Genomic DNA, 19,478 nt, shown 5'->3' on the forward strand with positions numbered 1-19,478 from the left:
GCGAGAGAAGAAGAAGCAGAGAGACTAAAAATGCAAGGCAACTAGGCCACTATAGAGATGTCTATCGACAGAAATACTAGAACCAGGCCTCCCAAGGGAGGTGCTGCCCCAACCCCTACCAATAAATAAGGTGATTAGTCTCTTGGAATTGCAGAGGACTGGGGAACCCATCAAAAGCTGAAGTAGTCAAGAGCCTATTGAAATAGGAACTTCCCGAGATCCTCATGCTCCAAGAGACTAAAATAGAAGGTGAATCCCTTCTGGAACTCAGTAAAGTAAAATGGAAAACAGAAGCTGGAAAAGTGGTAAGTGCTAGAGGTACATGTGGTGGGTTAGCCACTCTCTGGGAGGCTGACAAATTTAAGCTTGAGAGCTCCTTTCAGGCGCAAAACTGGATCTACACCGAACTCCAACACCTAACAAGTAAGATAAACTTTGCTCTCTTTAATCTCTATGTACCTGTCCTCTATGCAGAAAAGGAACAATGTTGGCAAACTCTAACTGATTTTTTGGAAGCATACTCCCTCAATAATATAATTATTGTTGGAGACTTCAATCTAATCCTAGACCCAAAGAAAAAAAGAGGAGGAACCAGCAGCAAGGATCGCTTTCTTCCCTTAGTGAAAAATATAATTCAACAATGGGATTTATTGGATTTCAAGCCAAAAAAAGGGCTATACACATAGAAAAATAACAGAATAGGGGAGGAGCACATATCAGCCAGGCTGGATAGATTCCTTCTTCATAGTTCCTTCCTCTCTAAGAAGATGATCATCTCCACAAAAAATTTTCCAAAGTGGAACTTAGACCATAAACCCATCCTCCTTTTGCTAGAAGAAGAAGAACCTGGGGCAAATCCCCTTCCGGTTTAGCCCACTATGGGCAAACAGAGAAGGGTTTTTGGACACAGTGAATAAGGCATGGTCCATCCATGTACTTGGATCACCCAACAATGTTTGGGAGAAAAATATAAAACCCACCAAAGAAACCTTGAAGTAACGGATAAAAAATCCCTCAGATTCTCCCACTACCCAACGAAAGCAAAGCACAAAGCAGTTGTTGGATCTCCAAATGGGTCTGGAGATTCAAGACATAACCAGAGAAGAAATTCATAGTGAGCAAGAACACCAAATCAGCACCCTCCGGACATTTAGAGAGGAGGAAGAATACTTGAAGATCAACTCACACAATCTTTGGCTTGCATCTGGAGACAAAAATACAACCTTTTTCCACAAGCAAATTCGAACCCGTCTCTCTAGAAACCACATTGCTGAAATCACCTCGCTATATGGGACTATTCTCAAAGGCACAACTCTGATAAAAGAGGCGAAAACCTCTCATTTTCAACAGTTGTTCAAAGAAGAAGATGCAGATGATGATGAGGAAGCTCATGACTTCCTCAAGCACGTTCCAAGGATGGTTAACGAGGAGGACAATGCAACACTCCTGAAGCCATTCACTGAAGAAGAAATTAGCAATGTAATATGGAAGATGGAACTATACAAAGCCCCAGGACCTGATGGATTCTCAATACACTTCTATAGAATCTACTGGGACATCATCAAGCCTGATTTGTACTGAATGATCAAAGGATTCCTTTGAAAAGACAAAGTGGGAAGAAGCACAAACTCCACCTTCCTAGCTCTAATCCCCAAAGAAGCCAACCCGGAGGTGTTCAACAGATTCAGGCCAGTCTCGCTATGTAATGCGTCCTACAAAATTCTCACCAAGTTACTTGCTAGTAGAATAAAGCCTCTGCTGGAAAAACTCATCTCACCCAATCAAGGAGGGTTTGTCAAAGGCAGACATATCCTATAGAATGTGATACTAGTGCAGGAAATCATCCATTCCAATCATCAACGCAAAGAGCAAGGCATGCTCATGAAACTGGATATGGCAAACGCCTTCGATTGAGTAAGGCACTCCTTCCTCCTCCAAGTTCTTTATGCATTTGGTTTCAATTCTGAATTTGTAAAATTGATTAAAGAATGCAGTGGAGAACCTTGGATAGCCCCTCTAGTAAATGGTAGGCCCGAAAATTACTTCAAAGCTTCGAGGGGAATCAGGCAAGGCTGCCCTCTGTCCCCCTTCATGTATATTTGATGGCAGACTCTCTAAGCCGAAAGCTCATAGATGAGAAGCTCAATGGGACACTTCCTAGCATCAGGGCAATAACTGGAACAACCTTAATCAATCATGCCTTGTTCATCAATGACTCTATCCTCATGGGAGAAGCCTCCATTAAAATAGCAAGAGCCTTCAATGGAGTAATCCAAAGCTTCTGCAGAGTCTCTGGAGCAATGGTCAACAAGAGGAAAAGCACAGTGTACGGCTGGGCGGTAGACTAGCAATATATACTCAGGATTTCCCAAGCCCTAGGCTTCACCAAATATGTCTATTGGGAAAAATTCAAGTACCTTGGCCTACCTTTAACCTTGGGTACCACTAAGGCCCCTCATTGGATGGAAATTATCAACAAATCAAGGCAAAAATGACTGCATGGCGCGGACAGTGGCTTACCACAGCCGAGAAGCTTACTCTGGTCAAGTCAATTCTCTCATCCCTTCCTATCTACCAGGCTTCATTCCTTTTAGCTCCAAAAATGATCACCGAATAGATAGCAAAGTTTATTTGAAATTTTCCATGGCAAGGAGGAAAGGGGAACCAAAAAAAAATTCATATAGTAAGTTGGGACATAGTAAAAAGGCCAATATCTGAAGGTGGACTCCAGGTAAGAGATCCTGGGTTGGCCAATTTGGCAATGGGAGGGAAGATCCTATGGAAACTCTTCTCAATCCAAAGATACGCTGTAAGTCAAGTTCTAATTAAAAAATATCTGCACAGACTCTCAATAAAGAATATGGAAGAAGGAGCTTCCCACAAAGGAACCACGCTCTGGAAGTTGTGCAGCCAAGGCTGGAAATTCTTTAAAGATCAGCTTTACAGAATTCCAAGAAATGGGAAAAGAATTAGACTGTGAGATGACAATATCATGGGCCTCCAACCCCTAAATCTTGCACCAGAAATAGCAGACCTGCGCAACTGACTCATCCAAAAATGAATCCACAAACTTGCTGACATATGCACTTAGGATTCAGCAGGGAACTGGAGTAACTGGGCCCTCCATCGCCCCCCTGATTGGATGCTCCCTCAACTCCATCAATTACTAGATAAACTATATGGTCTGGCTCCTGTGCATCTCCATTCGAGGGACAAGTGGGGCTGGGGGAAGTCCGGAGCTTACTCAGCACAGCTGGGCTTTGCAGCTCTACAAGAACAACAACATCAGATCCACACTACAAAGCTTTGGCAGCATGTTTGGGACCCATTTGGACTCCCAAAAATCAACTTCTTCTGTTGGATTCTCATGCACAAAAGGACTCTCACTGGATATAACTTAGAGAAAATAGGAATCATTGGTCCCCACAAATTCCCTCTCTGCTGCAAGGCCCAGGAAACGATCGATCACCTGTTCATAGATTGCCCCTTCTCTCAAGAAGTCTAGTTGAAAGCAATGATGGGGCTCAACTCCCAAATCCCAGAACAGACTTCAGTTGATAGTCTCTTCGCAACATGGAAGGAACGCTATCCTCACACTCTGAAAATCAAATCAACATGGAATAAAATCTGGAATGCAATCCCAAAATATATCTGCTGGGGAATCTGGTTGGCAAGGAATGAAGCCATCTTCAACAACAGACTACAATCCACCAACTCAGTGACTGCCAAGGCCAAAGCTTTGTTGCTGGAAACTTTTGAAAATAGACCATATAAGTCTCACAACTCCCTACTCCTTGAAGAGCTCAGCTGGATAGGTGAATCCCTGAATCGGGCCAGCATCAAAAAGAATATGTCCCTACCAAGTCACAATCCAGAGTGGCGGCTTCGAATCTCTAAGGAGTATTTTTAAAAGTGGTGGAAAAATCAGGGAAAAGTCACAATATTCTTTGACGGAGCCTCCAAAGGAAACTCGAGGATATCAGGTGCAGGAGGAACAATTTACTCCAAAGATGGGCACAAAAAGGACAATTTCAGTTGGGGCCTAGGACAGAGCACTAACAATCAGGCCGAGATTCTTGGACTGCTCAAAGTGTGTTAGCTGGCCCTGAGTAACAGAGGGGGAACCTTCAAATCTTTGCGGACTCTGAAATCCTGATTAAAATCCTTAACACGGGCGATCAACTCAATAGCGCGGCTCTAAACAAGACCCTTGAAAGAATAAGAAAGTTGACTCAAAATTTCACTTCCTGCTCATCCTACCATGTCCTGAGATCTCTGAACAAGGAAGTTGATATAATGGCCAACAAAGGAAGTCTTCTAGCTCAAGGTATGCTGGCAAAAAACAATGAAGAAGCTGAAATGCACCCAAATCCTTAGATTAAAGGGAGAGTTGAACATGGACAGGACTGACAAGGTAGCAAGTCTGAATCCCTATGCATAAGAACTGCCTCCATGAAACTGCAAAACTTAAGTGAGTGCAGAAGAAATACGCAGAACCAAGGCTCTGGCACAAGCTAATAGTCACGGACGATAAAGAGTGGGAAAGTGGCATGATGGATTAACATCGAGCGGAACCAACAAATTAACAGTTTAATGCATGGGCCATCAACGGTTTAGTGTTCTAGCAGGGCACGGAATTGAATTCAAACCGAGGTCGGTTGTATATGACGCGGAGAGTGGTAACCGGTCTTTATCGCACCACTTTTGGCTGATGGGCAGTATTTATCAAAATGGACGAGATGTGCCTGAGGGACTATCGCGTGGCAGGACAAAACCACCCTTCTAGCGCGCTTCTGAGGTGTTAAGGGTCAGACAACGAGAGACGCGAAAAGCGTCGAATCCGAGCGGGGGAAGGCCTACGGCTATCACGTGTTGAATTTGTAGGGGAGTTGATGACGCGAGGAGTGGTTTGTGGTTTTCATCGCACCGCTTCTGGCTGCCGGGCATTATTTCTTAAATGGACACAATGTATCCGAGGGAATGACGCGTGGAAGGACAAAACCACCCTTCTCGCGTGCTTCTGAGGTGTTAAAGGTCAGACAGCGAGGAACGCAAAAAGCATTGGATCTGGGTTGGGGATGATCTGACGAATAAAGCGCACAGAACAAGGTGGGGCGTTTATGACACGAGGAGCGGTATGTGGTTTCATCGCATTGCTTATGGCCATTGGGCAGGTTTTACTAAACGAACACGATGTACCTGAGGGAATGACGTGTGGCAAGACAAAACCACCCATCTCGCGCACTTCTGAGGAGTTAAGGGTCAGACAGCGAGGGACACAAAAAGTGTCAGATCTGGGTGGGGGAAGATCTGACGGTTATCGCGCGATGATTATGGTGGGGTGTTAACCTTGTAATGGGGTCGGGTACGGAAGAGTCGCAGGACACAAAGGAGGTGGGGTCAGGATATATATTAAAATAGTTTAATATATGTGGGTTTATATTATTTGGGTTGGGATTAATATAAGTGCGGGAATTATATTAAGTCAGGCAAGTTACAAAGCAACAATGAAAAGCGGAAATGCAAGATAGGTTATACAGAAATCAAGAGCAAAGCAGGAGCACTCAGCCACTCCAAAACAATCAAAAGCAACAACTAAATTCTGTTACTAAAACCAATTTATGAGGATTCTAAAAAAGCCAGAAATCTCTCAATTGACTGTAATAGAGGTTGTTTGGCCATGCCCAATCTCTGCTTATAAATAAAATTCAATCGTTTCTATTTAAAAAAAGAAACATCAAAGGGAGTACCTTTATCTTAATGGGTCACAACGTAAAGCATGAGGTCCAAACTATGAACCCTAAATTTAGGAAAAAATACCCCATTTATTCCTATTTCGTACAAACAACTATGAAGAAAGAGTGGAGCCAACCCTAAAAACTTATTCACATTATTGGCTAGGAAATGTACCTATTCCCTATTTTTATTTGTCTATTGAAACATCAAAATGAGTACCTTTCTCATAATGAGTCAAAAATAAAAATATTGGGTCAAGACCATGAACTCTAAAGTTACGAAAATAACACCCCATTTGTTCCTAATTGGCAAAAGCAATGATGAAAAGAGAGTAGAGCCCACCCTAATAAATTAGTCACAATATTGGCTAGGTAATAACATGACTATTCCCTATTGTTCTTTGTATATTTCCATTGTCCTAGGTAATTTAGAGTTCATAGCCACTTTATTGAAACATAAAAGTGAGTACCTTTCTAATAATTGGTCAGAAACTGAATTATTAAGCCAAGAATATGAACTCTAAATTTGGGAAAATAATACCCCCATTTTTTCCTATTTGCCACAAGTTGTTAGATTTTGTCGCATCGAATGCGTTATAGACATAAAATTTTGTGGAGAGGTTAGTATGCATGAGATCTCCAAAACCCAGAAATTGTTTTTGGAACTTCTGCCTAGAAATGACTTAATTAGATTATTAGTCAGTTTTTAAATATTTCCTAAGTCTAAACTTAGGGAATATGAATAATTAATCAAAATTAATTAAGTTATGGTGTGATTGTTCTAGAAACACACACCAATTGACTTCAAGTTAATCCTAGCCATCGATGAAGATCTAATCTTAGTCGTTGAAGTCTCAACAGAGGATTATAAAAAGAAGTTGATGGGGCTTGGAGAAATCACTTGTGCAGTTCGATTTCATGAGTAGAAACATTTAGTTTTCAGATGGAGAGCCAGAGAAATCAAAGCAATGAGAGAGGGGTAGGGACAATGAAGCCGGAGGAAGGATTCCAGTTCCAGTGAGTGCATTTGCAGAAAGGCAAAGGAGCCACAGAGAGGCTCACTAGAGTTGCGTAGTAGCCTCTAGAGGCAATTTCGAAACTACTGGGGAAATACGAGTTTCGGTGCAAGAAGATGGATAGAGGTTTCAGAGGTCAGGAGAGATATTTTCTAGACATCAACAAAACATATGGCTTGAGGAGAAGCTAGTTCGAGCCGAGTGCAAAATTCACTACACTAGGGTAACATAGTAGTTGCGCAAAGCTAGTTTGGACGACTCAATTCGAGCTGAGGGCAGAGCCCAGATTTTCCTGTGGAGTGAGGATATTTACTCACTATATTTTCCTTGCCAATATTTCTTTGTAGTGTTTCGGGTTTCGACATCTAGTTGTACTCATATTTTTTCACTGTTGCATAATAATAAAAACCTTAGTTGCTGAACCGGTTTTCCCAAATTGGGTTTTTCCAAGGACTTTTGTCCAAAAATAAGTGTGTAAATTTATCTGTATGCTAGTATTTCTTCCAACGTTTATTCTTCCGAAATTTATTCTTGTAGGTTGTTGTGTGATTGATTTAGTATTTGTTGTAGCAAACAATAAATAAATTGTAAAAAAATTAATTTAACAATTAGGAGAATTATTTCCAGCTGCCGTAATAGGATTCAAGTTTCCGAATTTTCACATGGTATCAAAGCACAGATGATCAGCCAGAGAGCTCAGTAGTGAAGGAAGAGGGAGTTTCGTTGTTCATTGAGGGGAAGCATATCGAAAGCCCAGAGGTAACACAGTCACCTTAGCCAAGAGGTTGAATTTCTTGAGGAGAATCTATTTTTTTGAGAGATGGACAAAAAAAATTGATCTCTCTAGATCGAGAGATTCTAGAGGCAGAGGGAGAAACACAGTATTTTCGCAGAGCAGATATCTAGCTAGACGCAGTAGTTTTGCAGCAATTTACTAGAGCATAGCTAGCCTCGGGTGGAAGAAGAGCACACATTAGAGGGAAAATTTCTCTCTGGGGATCTCGAGTTTTAAAGATCTAATTTTTCCAGTTGTAGATTAGCAATAGTTGTGAGCATATCTTCTCACTCCAAAAGGGAGTGCGAATAGCAGATCCAGCAGCCGAGCAATGAGAAAGAGGGAGATATTCAGGTTTATTTTCTCAAGTTTGAAGCCTCACAGATTTTGCAGCTTTTCAGGTATGACCGTACGATATTTCCAGAGGAGGTCATTCGAGTAAGCTAAGAAACAGATAACTTAAAACACAAGTTTCTTGTAAAATCAAATGATGTAAATGAGAAGCACTCAATTAGGTCTAATTTAAGAAATGAAAATTTCCAATACTTGTTATCATGGAAATACAAATTGAAATGTTGATATTAGGAATCTTTTTATTTCATGCGTTATCATATAGAACCTAAAGGGGATCTCAAATCTTGGTTGGTCATTTCCAGAAGATTTCATCGTGGGAAAGTAGATCAATTGGATCATTTCAAGAGGGATATATTTTATGAGCAGGGAAAATTGATGGATCTTGTGAATAATTTATGTGTAGTCTATGTTAGTGGGTCAGGGGACCCATGACTATTTATGATGATCCTTTAACACTAATGAGAAGGCCCAATGATGAGTTATCATCATCATTTTACATATAACACTATTGGAATTCGAAGGATCTTGCATAGGGCATTCAAGCATATATTATGATATCTTAGAAACATTATATGTACTTGGGATTCTACAAATATTAAGTGTTGGTGAGAAAGAAGCTTGACCCAATGTTGATTGTAGTGTAGTACCCACCACAAGAAAGGTTGTGGATTTATTGTGAGAGTGTAAATTGTTCAACATTAACATGCTAACATTATATAGTTTTAAGAAAATTTTGCCTAGGTGATAGAAATATAATTAAAATAACATTGTGTTATGTATTCTCCTTATGTTATCCCTAGTTAGTGATTTTTTATATATAAATACATTTTACAAAGACTGCACTAAGTCAAGGGATTTGGAATAACTTGCCTAGAATATATATGCTAGGCAAGTTATTCCAAATCCCTTGACTTAGTGCAGTCTTTGTAAAATGTATTTATATAATAAAAAAAATCACTAACTAGGGATAACATGAGGAGAATACATAACACAGTGTTATTTTAATTATATTTCTATCACCTAGACAAAATTTTCTTACAACTATATAATGTTAGCATGTTAATGTTGAACAATTTATACTCTCACAATAAATCCACAACCTTTCTTGTGGTGGGTCCTACACTACAATCAACATTGGGTCAAGCTTCTTTCTCACCAATACTTAATATTTGAAGAATCCCAAGTACATATAATGTTTCTAAGATATCATAACAGATGCTTGAACGCCCTATGCAAGATCCTCCGACTTCCAATAGTGTTCTATGTAAAATGATGATGATAACTGATCATTGTGCCTTCTCATTAGTGTTAAAGGATTAGCATAAATAGTCATGGATCCTCTAACCCACTAACATAGACTACACATAAATTATTCACAAGATCCATCATTTTTCCCTGCTCATAAAATATATCCCTCTTGAAATGATCCAATTGATCTACTTTCCCATGATGAAATCTTCTGGAAATACCCAACCAAGATTTGAGATCCCCTTCAGGTTCTATATGATAACACATGAAATAAAAAATCCTAATTTCAACATTTCAATTTGTATTTCCATGATAACAAGTATTGGAAATTTTCGTTTCTTAAATTAGACCTAATTGAGTGCTTCTCATTTACATCATTTTATTTTACAAGAAACTTGTGTTTTAAGTTATCTATTTCTTATCTTACTTGCATGACCTCCTCTGGCAATCTCATAAAGTCATACCTACAAAGTTGCAAAATCTGTGAGACTTAAAACTTGATAAAATAAACCTAAAAATCTCCCTCTTTCTCGTTGCTCGGCTGCTGGATCTGCTACCCACACTTCCATTTGGAATGAGAAGATCTTCTCACAACTATTTCCAATCTGCAACTGGAAAAATTAGATCTCTAAAACTCAAGATCCCCTAAGAGAAATTTTCCCTCTAATGTGCGCTCTTCTTCCACCCAAGGCTAGCTATGCTCTAGTAAATTGTTGAAAAACTACTGCGTCCAGCTAGCTATCTGCTCTGCGAAAAAACTGGGTTTCTCCCTCTGCCTCTGGAATCTCTTGATCTGGAGAGATCGATTTTTTTTGTCCATCTCTCAAAAAAATCGATCCTCCTAAAGAAATTCGACCTCTTGGCTAAGGTGACTCTGTTGCCTCTGGAGTTTCAATATGCTTCCCCTCAATGAACAGCGAAACTCCCTCTTCCTTCACTACTGAGCTCTCCGGCTGATCATATGTGCTTTGATACCATGTGAAAATTCGGAAACCCGAATCCTATTGCGACAGCTGGAAATAATTCTCCTAATTGTTAAATTAATTTTTTACAATTTATTTATTGTTTGCTACAACAAATACTAAATCAATCACACTGCAACCTACAAGAATAAATTGCAGAAGAAATAAACGTTGGAAGAAATACTAGCACACAAATAAATTTACACACTTATTTTTGGACAAAAGTCCCCAGAAAAACCCAACTTGGGAAAACCGATGCAGCAACTGAGGTTTTTATTATTATGCAGCAGTGAAAAAAATCTGAGTATAATTGGATGTCGAAACTGGAAATCCTACAGAGAAATATTGGCAAGGAAAATATAGTGAGTAAATATCCTCACTCCACAGGAAAATCTAGGCTCTGCCCTCAGCTCAAATTGAGTTGTCCAAACTAGTTTTGTGGAGCTACTATGTCACCCTAGTGTAGTCACTTCTACACTCAACTCGAACTAGCTTCTCCTCAAGCCATCTGTTCTGTTGATGTCTAGGAAAATGTCTCTCCTGACCTCTGAAACCTTTGTCCATCTTCTGGCACTGAAACTCGTATTTCCCCACTAGTCTCGAAATTGCCTCTAGAGGCTACTAGTGAGCCTCTCTGTGGCTCCTCTGCCTTTCTGCAAATGCACTCAACGAAACTGGAATCCTTCCTCTGGCTTCATTGTCCCTGCCCCTCTCTCATTGCTTCGATTTCTCTGGCTCTCCATCTGAAAACTAAATGTTTCTACACATGAAATCGATCTGCTCATGAAATCAAACTGCACAAGTGATTTCTCCAAGCCCCATCGACTTCTTCTTATAATCCTCTGTTGAGATTTCAACGACCAAGATTAGATCTTCATCAATGGCTAGGATTGACTTGAAGTCGATCGGTGTGTGTTTCTAGAACATTCACACCATAACTTAATTAATTTTGATTAATTATTCATATTCCCTAAGTTTAGACTTAGGAAATAGTTAAAAACTGACCAATAATCTAATTAAGTCATTTCTAAGCAGAATTTCCAAAAACAATTTCTGAGTTTTGGAGATCTCATGCATCCTAACCTGTCCACAAAATTTTGTGGCTAGAACACATTCGATGCAACAAAATCTAACAAATTGTTCCAAATAGGAACAAATGGGGGTATTATTTTCCCAAATTTAGAGTTCATATTCTTGGCTTAAGTTTCTGACCAATTATTAGAAAGGTACTCCCTTTTATGTTTCAATAAAGTGGCTATGAACTCTAAATTACCTAGGACAATGGAAATATACAAAGAACAATAGGGAATATTCATGTTATTACCTAGCCAATATTGTGACTAATTTATTAGGGTGGGCTCTACTCTCTTTTCATTATTGTTTTTGCCAATTAGGAACAAATGGGGTGTTATTTTCGTAACTTTAGAGTTCATAGTCTTGACCTAATATTTTTCTTTTTGACTCATTATGAGAAAGGTACTCATTTTGATGTTTCAATAGACAAATAAAAATAGGGAATAGGTACGTCATTTCCTAGCCATTAATGTGAATAAGTTTTTATGGTTGGCTCCATTCTCTCTTCATAGTTGTTTGTATGAAATAGGAACAAATGGGGTATTATTTTCCTAAATTTAGGGTTCATAGTTTGGACCTCATGCTTTACGTTGTGACCCATTAAGATAAAGGTATTCCCTTTGATGTTTTAATAGACATAGAATAATTGTAAATAGGCATGTCATTACCCAACCAATATTTTGACTCATTTATTGGGGTTGGCTCCACTCTCAATTCATTGCCACTTGTGCCAAATAGGAACAAATAGAGAATTAATTTCCTAAATGTAGAATTCATTATCTTGACCTAATGATTTACTTTTTATTTTATAAATCCACGTAGGATTTTTCAATTGTAGATTTGTCTACCCTACAACAAATATTGATAGAAGTGAACTTATATGTCTCATTATAGTTATACCAGTGCTACCTATCCAATAAAGCAACCTAATTAATGTATTTGAAAGCACCAATCATGGTTACACTTTAGATTGAGTGGATCTTCCTTGCCTTACCATCACTACAAAATCATGAATTCATATTCTTCCTACATGTCACTTGATGAGGGTACTTTATTGAAGCATGCCTTATGCCCATCGAGGATTGATGAGCCAAAATATTTCTCTCCCCTATCCAAATTAGTTTAGAATATTATATTTCACAAAACATAATATTGTGCATAAGGATGGGGTGAGTGAAAAATAGAGGATTGCTTAGGCCTTTAATTTTAAGGGAGCTCACCTTATGTAAGGATTAAGGTCTAGGGTACTGAAGAAGATGTAGAAGGATAATTCATTACTTATCGATAGGTATATGGTGAGGAAGGAGAATAAGAGCACACCAAACGCCATTGTTTTAGAAAGAAACCATAAGGCATATGGATAAAAAATTTAAGACCCATCTAAGGGATTCATTATGCTTACTAGTCATGAAGATACAATGTTGGCATGTCAACATGAACCACATGGGAACTAAAATTTAATTTTATATGGTTCAAGTATATGACAATGAGAATATAAATTATAATAACACTTAACTCTATAAACTACATTAACTCTCCAAAAAAAATAGGTATCATTTTATTTATATAGTCAAATATAAAATCATCAATTAGTTTCCCTTTGGTGACATCTTATTGTCATGAGTTGTGGGAACTTGATGCAGGACCATTTGACTTCTAGGTTGAAATCCATTTGGACTAGATATAGGGGTTTTCATTTACCAAGGGAGTTGGTTCCCTAATTGATTGTACTTATTTAATTATTTGTATTGTACTATGGTTTCATAAGAAATGTACATAAGTGATGAGACTAAGGAATATTGTAACTAGATCTCTCTTTTAGAAGATGTATTTCAAGAATATTTGAGAGAGTTAGAGATAAATGAGGGAAGTTATATTGTTGAAATATTTATGTATATAGGAATCCTAGAATACATGTTTAGGTGAGGGTATTATGGATCTGAACTGAATTAATTCATAATCCTATTTTGTATAAATATAATCAATTTCATGATGGCTAGTAGCATAGAGAGGTGTGTAAGAGAGAGATATAGAGAGGCTTGAGGGATGAGAGTGGCCACAAGGAAAAAAGGGTCAATTGATGTAATTTAGACGAGAGGCCTTTTTGTGTGTGTGTGTGGGTATTTTTGGAAACACTGGGGGGGGAGTGAATCAGTATTTCTTTTTAATTGTCATTTTTACGAGTTAAATCATTTACATTTAGAACACAAAATGAACAATAGGAATACATGCTTTTATTAATATAATCTTTACAATGAATCAGGTATAATATATATAAAGCTTCAATCTATTGCCAAGCACCAACTTGGACTTTTTGTGAGGCTCCAACCTCCAGGGCACCAACCCTGTCTTTTTAAGGCACCAACCTTGGATTTAGGAGCACCAACTCCAAGGACACCAATCCTTCCAATTCTGAGGCACCAACCCCAAGGGCTCCAACCCTCCACTGTCTAGATATGTTTGGTAGTTATTCTCTGATCCCAACCCTGTTGGACCTACGACTTACTTCTGTCTTCCTGCTTTCTTTTGTCCTGCTATACCTGCAGCTTACCTCTGTTTCTTCTAGTTTACAAGTTTTGAACCATTACCTCTTCTTTGTGATAGATGCCCGAGACGCCTAACTGTCTGCACACAAAAAACAATTCTCTGTTTCAACCTGTTGTTCTATCTGTTGTAGGAAGTGCTTCAAGAGTGACTGCTTCTCACTGTTCTTAGTGTCACAATCTCTTACTTCCAAGGATCATACTCATAAATACTTCAGTACTGGTGCAGTCTATTTCTCCCTTCAAATGATGGCATATCAAACCTTATTTCGCTTCACCGAATTGTTCAACACTTTTACGATTTGTACTGCACCTCTATTTAAATCATCACAGGTCCAAGCATTTCAAAGATTAACCCACGCAGAAGTGTCGTTTGACCTTCGGCTTCCATTGGCCCTTCATCGTCTGCCAAACCGTTGGCTTCTCAACCTTTCGAATTCTTATTTCGTTCACTTGACCTTCTGGCTTCCTCTGTTCCTTCGATTACCCAAGGGGGTCCCACATCCACGTCATCAATCACAATCGACAGTCCGTCGGTGTCAACCCTTTTGAACTTTGTGATTCAGTGGATGCGATATTATAGTGAGTTATATCATAGTGGTGCAGTCGGGTCCACTTAGTCCCAAGTCTTATCGGATTAATTCTCCATTGTTGATCTCATCTTTAATCCAACGGTTGTTAATCCATGCGATCAACAAACCCAATCGCCGATCCTCCACCGTTTGATCAAGGCACGCTTGATCCAATGGTTTATAACAATATCGGTCGGGGAACTTGCGCGACGCTTAACCACCTTTACAGAGCCGATAAGGATTATAAATCCTTGATCTATAAAAGTTTGGGTCCGTTCTTGAGATTAACATCTGATCGTTTTGTGACCCGATATCCTTTGGATATACGAGGTCATCAAATCTACGGCCTGTCGGTCTTCAACTAGCACACGGGTTAACAACAGTCTTAACCCCCACCGTTGATTGTGACGTAAGCGTTGAAAATGAGATCGACGGCTAGGATTTAGTGTAGGACTTCAGCCACGATCAAGGAAGTCCGTACTTTCCTACCACCGCTCTTCCGATATGTGCTCTTTGTTTTCTTCTTCACTTGCTCCGATGACTACGTACACTCTTCACTCTTTTGCTCTTCCGATAGCTCTTCTTTCGATGATGTGTTCCTCTTTTTGGCTCTTTCCTCGCTACGTGTTCCTCCATGTGATTGGGTGTCCTACGGGATCCATCATTAAATAGAGGAACATGCAACAACTAACGAGAGAAGGTTATGTTGCCCAGATCCGTTAAACCCCGGAATCCATTTGAAATATTGAGAGGGCATTGGTAAGGTCAGCATCCAAGAAATAAAATATTGGCTCAAACGTTGGAATTGGTCATAGCATCGAGTTCATGATATTGAGGTTCTGGCGTTATATTGGCTCTGGTGGCTATTAGATAAAGGAAAGGGCTTGGATCGGTGCGATAATACAAAGGGTCGAGTTTGTATAAGCGCATGTATTGTGTTGTTTTGGTTTATAAAGGATTTAACCCTCTCGAATTCTCCCACAATTATTTAAATCCTCCCACGTTATATTTTATAACAATTTTTATAGCCCATAAGGTGGCTACAACTACAACTAGGATGAAGGAAGTGCCTATGGAGAATAATATGGATACTATGAGACAAATATAACAATTTTTATAGCCCATAAGGTGGCTACAACTAGGATGAAGGAAGTGCCTATGGAGAATAATATGGATACTATGAGACTGTTGCTTTTTAGTTTGGGTTGAATTGGCAGGTCTAATTTGGGCCTGCATCAAAACTCATCATGATTCATCCTAGGACATATACCTATAATGAAACCAACCAATTAATTATTTAAAACAAGTTAATTCTCATGATGATGAGATTACAATGATAATTCTAGTCTCTTTAATCTAGGATCAATAATGACATCAAGGGAGGGTGATGTGGGCCTCATTATTTTGCATAGCTATTGTAACAGAGAGGATTAGCTTAAGGATATAATAAAGAGAAGATGCAACTCTCTAAAAGTATATCCCACTACCATTGTATACTAGTTAATTAAAACTTTAGGTGAGGTAGCATGTGAAAGCATGACAAGCATATCCAAACAATTCTTTCAAAAACCTCTTATTAATAAAGTGTTTCTAATATATTGGCATATCTCATTAAAACAACTAGAGATAGCATGAGAAAACATAACTCCATGATATTGTTCCATGCATTCTTAGATATTTTTCTTGTGCTTTTACATTCTATATCAACTTTATTTATTTGACTCATATTGTTTGAGTAACTAGAAAGATAATAAAAGAATACACAACTCTCTAAAAGTATATCCTGCTACTAGTTTATCCCACTTAATGAAGTTATTATATTGGATAGCATGTGAAAGTATAAGGTTGAATCATATCAAATACTACAGGGAACTTCAAAAGAAACCATGACTCGACTACAATGTGGTTAATAACTCAATTAATGTTGAAATGGGCACAACAAAGTGAAGGAGTTTCATAGGCAGATTAAGTAGAAAAAAACTCAATGACCATGGTAATGATATGTAATGAGACTACTGGCGGACGACTCAATTCATATGCTCCAATCAAAGGAAACGTCAATTATTTCCCATACTTTCATGAACTTTACTCATGGGGAAATTCCATGGACTAAGAAAACCTTCTTTCTTTCCCTAATTTTTTTAAAATATTTAATGGAAATAATAAAACGTTATTATATGTTACATAAAGAGTGACAATTTTCAAGTCACAAGTAAATATATTCTTGAGTGCACAAGGGAAAATAACTATTATAAGTAAGCATAAAAAGAGTGGAATTAAAATTATAGACACCCAATCACATGCCACCTCTCAAACAACAATCGTCTACATATATTTGGAAATTCAAAGCCTTGTAGCAACAATATAATGGGTGAGAATTAAAACATGAAGCATAATAGAAAACACAAAAGGGTGGGATACAATAAGGGATTTTACATAAATTGAATAGATTTAATGAGGATCAAAATTCAATCTCAGATTACAATGTTTCTCGTTCCTTTGGGAAACAATTAGGATGAATGTATATATACAATTATTTCCAGAAAAGTCTTAATGATCAAGGAAGTATATGCCAATAAACGAGTGAAAATATATAGATGTCAAAGTGGGATAAAGCACCAACATTTAATCACATGTACCTTAAATTGAATGGGATTGGAAATGCTTAAATGTGAATTTGAAGAGGGAAAGCCTAAACCTATATTCCAATTTCGAAATATCACTATATGAGTCCAGAAAACAAAAGTGGGTGGCCTTGGAACAACATGAGATCGTGTGACCAAAAATCCATTTTCAAAGAAAAAATAATAATTGGATGAAGAACAAAAACATAAATCTAACTAATAAAATAGTGCACATGTAGGAGATCTATGGTGATATCTCCATGTCAGGAATCATTGAAGGATGAGAGGAAAATATGATCAGAAGAAATGGGTAATTAAAAAATGTTTTTAACTAAGGCATGAACCTACTTCTTTTTCAGGGTGATTGTCACATAAAGTGTACAATGAGCTTTATGACGGGTGTTTTCAAAAATACCCAATGTGGTGGAAATGTAGACATATAAGATATTTGGACATGTGCTTCAAGTTACCTTCTACAAATGAATGTAGTATGGGAAATGATGTGTGTTTCTATCGACATTACTAGTTGGAATGAACTCATTGGAATCAATTTTATGTTTGTTTGATTTGACGAGGATATTTATAAGAAGGAACGATATCATACGATCAAGGTTATATTACAGAACAATTGGGGTGAATATGGCCTCCAAGAATTATCCATTGGAGGGAAAAAAAAATTGTCGAAATTAGTATGCATAACATATCATGCAATTGGTCAAAAGCTCTCTAAGGGGAATTGGATTGCTTAAGTCCCCTTTATCTATATATTCTTGAGAACTATCTAGTCCAATACATGAATGGAGCATAGGATTTCCTTAATAGAGGTGGATACTTTACAAATTGTGAAAGTAGACACAGTCAAATTTGTGAATGGGATTCATGATACTCTGCAAGAAATTAGGAGTCTTTAAGGGGACCATGGTGAATATCCAACAAATTAGGGATTGACTAGGTGCCAACAACGAAATTAAAAATTTTCAAGACTTAGATCATTTGGGTGGGGGTTATGGAATATAAAATGAGCAATGGTGAAAACTCTTCCTTCATGGGGGAAATTGCATAAGGTTTAACACCAAATATGCAATAATATTAATTGCATACATATATTTTCTCCTAAGTGGTATGTTTTAGATGACAACATACTAAAAGAAACATCTTCTACTATTTTATCCCACTTAATTAAGTCATTAGGTAAGGTGGAATGTGAAAATATAAGATAGATATTCTAGGAAATTTATTCCAAATACCTTGACTTATTGTAGTCTTTGTAAAATGTGTTTATATATATTTTTTCACTAACTAGGGATAACATGCGGAGAATACATAACTCCAAAATTTTATTCTAATTCTATTTTTATCACCTTGGCAAAACTTTCTTACAACGATATAATGTTAGCATGTTAATGTTGAACAATTCACACTCTCACAATTAACCCCCAACCTTTTTTGTGGTGGGTCTTACACTACAATAAACATGGGGTCAAGCTTCTTTCTCGCCCACACTTAATATTTTAAGAATCCCAAGTACATATAATTTTCCTAAGACATCATACAGATCCTTGAATGCCATATGCCCAAACCTCCAACTTCCGATAGTGTTCTATGTAAAATGATGATGATGACTCATCATTAGGTCTTCTCGCTAGTGTTAAAGGATCATCATAAATAGTCATGGGTCCTTTGACCCACTAAGTAGACTACACAAATTATTCACAATACCCATCATTGTTCTTCACTCATAACATATATCCCTCTTGAAATGATCTAGTTGATCTACCTTACCATTGTGAAATATCCATACCAAGATTTCAGAACCCCTTCAAGGTTCTATATGATAACACATGAAAAAAAAAATCCTAATATCAACATTTCAATTAGTATTTACATGATAACAAGGATTGGAAAATTTAATTTCTTAAATTAGACCTAATTGAGTGCTTCTCATTTACATCATTTTATTTTACAAGAAACTTGTGTTTTAAGTTCTTTATTTCTTGGCCTTGATAAATTAAAGAAGAAAAAGTATCTTCCTGTGAAGTCTATATCTTCCTTCTTCATGTATTTTAGCCAATTACATGAATACATGAAACATTGTGTCCATGTCCACATCTTGGATGAGTCTATACATACTTAGTAGTTAGGCGAAAGGTTCTACTCAAGAAATAATTTTACCAATTGAGTGTCCAAAGTTTTTCCCTATATATTTTGGTCATTATTAATGGATTGTTTGCTCGTAGCACTTAGTTTGGTTCTCCCAATATATTTTTTACATCTTCTATATGCCATGGTTATCAAAATATGTGCTTACTCTAGATCCTCTATTCCACTTACTCTCTTTTTTTCTAATCCTATTTATCCCATGTGAATTTCCCAATGTATTATAGTTTGGAAAAATTAAATATTTTGGGCCATTGTTTCTTTCAGAGAAACTTATTCCTTGGTAGGGTACCAACATGCATGTAAAGGAGAAGAATCATTTTATTATAGATTACAATTTCTCATGCGAATGGATATTCTTCCTAGAATCAAGACTAGGCTAATAAATTCTCTTCTTTTGAGACTCCTAGGGCCACAA

The sequence above is a fragment of the Pinus tabuliformis genome, chromosome J (assembly GCF_031772625.1).
Source record: "Pinus tabuliformis cultivar Carrire ecotype Pingquan chromosome J, CPIR1, whole genome shotgun sequence".
NCBI classification, from domain to species: Eukaryota; Viridiplantae; Streptophyta; class Pinopsida; order Pinales; family Pinaceae; genus Pinus; species Pinus tabuliformis.